This window comes from Empidonax traillii, unplaced genomic scaffold, assembly GCF_003031625.1.
Source record: "Empidonax traillii isolate 1590-97213 ecotype Southwest subspecies unplaced genomic scaffold, ASM303162v1 scaffold626:size867168, whole genome shotgun sequence".
Taxonomy (NCBI): domain Eukaryota; kingdom Metazoa; phylum Chordata; class Aves; order Passeriformes; family Tyrannidae; genus Empidonax; species Empidonax traillii.
The window spans coordinates 492,506-497,659 of record NW_020955819.1 but is presented as its reverse complement, the minus strand read 5'-3'; the positions used below and the strand labels follow the sequence as shown (position 1 = coordinate 497,659).

Below are 5,154 nucleotides of genomic sequence, written 5' to 3'. Positions count from 1 at the left end.
CCAATCTCTACCAACCATGACAAAATGACTTAGGTACCCCTCATGCAGTGCTTTGGAAACTACAAGCCAGCAGAAGGATGGCAGAAGGATGGGCTGAAGCATATCCATTTTCCTTGCCTCTTCTGGGTCTTTGTGCCAGAAAATAGCACTGCAGAGGTCTGGAGAAAAGAAACTGGCCAGGATTGACATACACCTCCTGCATGACCTTCCCATGTGGTAGCTTAAAGAAAGGAGTGAGATACCACTCCATCAGAGATCCAGGTATTTTCAGCTCCCTGTCTAATTATCAGTGGACTGTGCCTATAGCTATATTCCTCCACTGGGGAAGCACACGTGCTTGCTTTGTTTATAGTTGGGATAAGGGAATTGCTTCGCTGCTCTGCCAGGAGCTTGACTCGGACAGTCTGTGAACACATTTTCTAGACCTTCATCTTGCCTTCAAACACCCCAGCTTCAGTTAACAGACATGCCTTTAACTGGCATCAGAAGGTAACTTCAGGTGTTGACTGCCTTCAGCTCATTCAAGCTGTCAATACAGACCCTGTTCATGAGTTTGTCTCACCACTGTGGTTTCTGTTCGCCATCCAGTTTTGTCTTCCCAGTACAAGTAAAAGCTGCTGGCAGAGAATAATGTGTGGAGAAATAAGAGGTTCAGAGTAGACAGCCCTTCCTACAAGGCACATCATTTCATTAGGCAAAGGGCCCAGTCAGGCTGAGCAAATACAGTGTAATTAAGCTGCTTTAGCCTAATTTTTATGTTAAAGGGACTCATCTCTGCTAAAATGGCAGCAATTGGAGAAACCTCAAGTTTTGCCTAAAAGAAACCATGCTGAGGTCATGAGCAGAAATACAAAGTGTGGTGAGCAGGTCAGATCTCTGCCTGGGCACACAAAACACTGCACATAGTTCATCTTCAGAGCACATAAGGGTATCAGCACGTATCACCAAACATGGCTGTGGTTTAAACACTGGTAATTATGATTCTCAGACTTATGAGCCAGATCTACAGCTTTAATAAAGTAGCACACTTTCCTTCAGGTCATAGTGTGAACCCATGCCTGATTCTGATAAAAGTTCTGATACTTTATTTTTTTGCTGATCACAAGTATGAAGAATTTTGGTAATAATGGTCAAACAGTCACACTGGCCAAAAGCACAGCTAGCAAATCCTTTATGCAGTCCATTTTTTCTCAGTATTATTAGTAAAACTATTTGAAGTTTAATCTGTCTTTTCAGTTCTTGGCTAGGCTCTCATGCTGATGTCTGAATGAAAATAAAATTAAAAAACTCTAATGAAAAATTCCCTGCAGACATTTTGTGCCACTAAGCTGATACAGGTGCAATACACTGTCTCGCTAAAGTAAATTACTCTGGCTTTGAAAACCTGAGACTTTTATTCTTAAGTCCAGATTTAAAAATGTTTAAAAACCAAATGTTAGAAGGAGAAACCTGGGAGTAAAGTAAACCAAAGTCTGCATAAGTTAGTTTTGGCTAAATTAGTAAAGAAAACATAACAAAATAAAAAATGATCAAGGAAGGGGAAACCTGAGAACAGAAAGGCACTCACAGTGTAATTTTTTCACAGTGGATTTTCACCAAAACTTGTACATAAACTGAAAACTTCATTAAAACATAAAGTTTAAAAGAGTTTAGTGGACAGGGCTCTTGTTTATTATGTGAGACTGTGATGTCAGTCCAGGTGGAGGCTGTAATGAAAATAGTTACATGATTTCAGTCCGGTTTCTTTGAAGGTTAACCTAACATCACAAACCCATCATGTCATATAACACCCAGGGGCAAGGCCAGGGTTCCTTCCATCCAAAAAGCCATAAGAATGTATGGACAGAACATACATAATAATTTGTGAGACTGTGGCTCAGTAAATAAATTAAAATCTTTTGATGCATATTATCAATGGTTGGGAAAAGATGAAAGGTCAGATTTTTTCAGAAACATGCATGTGTCTGTTTTGAGAGTGAAGAATATTCTCTAGGTGTGAATGGACTCAATATTTGCATAAAAAAATACCTGAGGGCACCTGATTTGCAGGTTAGTCCTGAGCGCTGTGCACACTCATGTCACACATGATGCAGACCATTTAAAGAGTAAAGCAAACAGAACCTCTGTAGGAATATGCTATAAACTGAGAATGGAGAAGGTGGAAAGAGGAGAATTAATCTGAGACAGGAAACTCACCCACATACCAAAAGCTTGACAAGAGTTTTATGAGATGCTGAAGAGAAACTCCTTTCATGAGGCCCCACCATGGGCCTGAACCAGGCTCCACAATCCAAACGTGTCACAAACTTCTTTGCATGAGCCTGTTCCTAAAGAAGATAAAGGAGGGAGAAAGAAAGAAAGGCCCAACTTTGATTTGGAAAAAAGGGAGCATTTTCTTTCAAGACAGAAGATTTGTGATATGCTGCCTCTGTCTGTTGCTGCAGAGAAGTTCACTATTAACTGGCTGTTATAACTTTACCTGGCTTAAGAGAATTACACTGGGCCTTTATTGAGGCTCAGCCACTGTGAGCTGAGGTAACTGTCACACACATGCACATAAAAGGCTGCCTTTATTTATTATGTGAACCACAGCCTTAGCAAAGTACCTGGACTAAATGCAATGCCTTGCTAAGGAGCTCTTTATTCCAATGTTTGAGGAAGCACACCTGTCTCTTGCAAAGCATGCATTTCAGATTTCTAACTCAGGCTGTCAGATGGGCTCAGAGGGGTGCTCTGTGCTCCCACAGAGCACATTTCCTCTTATGTCCTGCACTAAAAGCTAACAGGAGAGTGGGTGCACTGCTCCCAGTTAGTGCCTGGATACCTTGTCAGACACTGTGTAAAGAGTTCTGGGAGTCTCCTGGAAGTTGAAATGCTAGTTGTGAAGCCAGTGGAAGGTGCTGAGGGTCAGAGCAAGACTCTGGGGCAGGTGGGAACCTATGTTGGCTGGATGCAGCGTTCATCACCATGTGCCTTTTCCTCAGAACAGGTACCGAAAGCAAATCAGCCCCTTTTCATGAGAAGAGGGCAGTGCCATTCTTTGTTCTACATATCCTGAATGTCCCTTTTCGGGGAGGTGGGGGTTAGGTTCTCCTGTCTTCCACAGGTTTCAGTGGTTAGATGAATCATGAGGAAACACCTCTGACACTGTGTGTGAGACCCTATGACAGCACAAACAGAAAATGCCTGAGAAGCAGACCTGCAGGCAACATAGATCTGCTAATAGCTTATTTAAGAAGGGCTTAAACATGTAACAGCATGGGCATATCCTCACTTCAATACTTATGACATGCTAAGAGGCAGTAATTTAGGCAGGCAGACAGATCCAGTGCCTCCCTGGGCAGGTGCATTGGAAAAGCTGCTTGGGGATTTGAGGGCTGAATTCAAGTAGCCAAAGTGGCCTCAGCCCCTCTGGGACCTGATCCTCCCATGGTTCCTAAATACAGAGTAGGAAACTGATATTTTTCTGCATCAGTTCAAGAGAAATTGTGCTGTTAGTGAAAAAACCCCATACTGTTACAAGTCTTCATGATTTCTGCAAGGGAGACATTGTCCCAAGCCCAGGCAGCTGTATCCCAGTGCAGCCTTTAGGGACAGATTTATTCAGCTCTACCACTGCCCTCCAGTGCACATGAGCTCTCCAAGTGCCTGTGTAGTACTGTGGAGCACATTTGGACTCCAGCTAGGCCCCTAATACCCAACTCTAGATGTATTTTCCTCACCCACATTTCTCATCACTGTGGCAGTCTTTGGCTCTGGTTTGTAAAAGCTAGCATCAGAAGAAACCATGTATTATTTTTTCTCTTTTCTGAATTTGTTGGATATTTTCCCATCTGTCAACACCAGTCCCCCTGCAAAGCGGCAAGTTAGAAAGACTTCTGCTAAATGCTGCCACCTAAATAAGTAACCACTAAATTCCGCTGACTGAGCATTTTTGCATGATGTATGAGCAATCCAGACGTGCCTGGTGGCTGGAATTGACAGTCCAGGTTTCCAGGCAAGTGCCGACTGCCTGGGCCGTGGTCCAGGCCTGAGTACTAAGTCAGGCCTAGGCTGAAATAGTCAGGAGACCACATGATGTTGTGGTGCTTTGTTTTGGGTACACACAGATTCAGCAAGTCCAGGGACACAAGGAACATGCCCTAATAACAAATGCAGAAGAGCACAAGTCCTGAGGTCTTCCATAATTCAACAGCTCTGTAAACATAAGGACCATTGATAAGCTGTATAGACATTCCTTGAATTTTATTTAGAATTAGAAATTTTCATGGACTTAGAATTTGGTTGGTTAGGACCTTCAAAGACCATGAGTAAAAGGATTTACATTTGAAAGCAAATGCCATAAACCATATGCTAATCCATCAAATCATCTTCTCTGGAGATAAGTAGCAAAAGTATCTGCGGTTCTAAGACAAAGGAGAAATGTATGCTATTTTCAAATTACTATTTTATGATTTATAAACCAAGAATGATGGCAGAATGTCACTTGTGTCATGCAAGTGGAAAGGAGTGATTGCCCTGTGCAGCATACCTCTACCTCAGAAGTTCTCTGAGTCTTGAGAAGGCCCCCAGAGCTCTCCTTCTCCTAAAACAATAATTAGTTTGTTGGTATTGTCATGTATTTAGTTTTTCTGAGCATCCAATAGCAGGTATACATTTGCTATTACACCTTTGTTGGAAATTTAATCACTGCTGTTCTGAGACTGAACTATTGTTTCAGTTCCAAATAAATAGCCTTAAGAAAGAAAGTATCTTTTTAGCAAGATTATTTTTTAATAGAAAACAAATACAGTTTTTAAAATATTCTCTACGCTTCTAACCTCATTTTTATGTTTCCTGTCTTTGAACCAATTGCTCACTCCTGACCAGTTCTGTTTCCCAGTGTCCCATCTGAAAATCATTACACTGTGGATATATTCAACCACCTTTTTACTATCTCAGAAGGAGGGGCTGATAACAGACAACTTTCTTGAGCTTACTTTTATTCAGAGAAAAGTAATATATTACTATAGGGACCAACTTTCTTTTATTCTGGCTATTGATACTATCATCTCATATCCATCAATGAAGGTTTTTTTATTCTGTATATATCCATATATAATACAATTGTCTGGAGAATCAATGTGAACTTTTAAAAATAATTAAAACACTGTA

At 41.2% G+C, this 5,154-nt stretch overlaps 1 long non-coding RNA gene across 1 annotated transcript in view; it reads left to right on the top strand.

Annotated features, from left to right (window-relative positions):
* Positions 1-4,171, top strand: part of LOC114065180 — a 21,887-nt gene extending 17,716 nt beyond the window's left edge. Inside the window, exon 3 of the long non-coding RNA XR_003572886.1 lies at positions 4,159-4,171. This is a non-coding gene — a long non-coding RNA (uncharacterized LOC114065180). The remainder of the gene's footprint in view (positions 1-4,158) is intronic.
* The last annotated feature ends 983 nt before the right edge of the window (positions 4,172-5,154 follow it).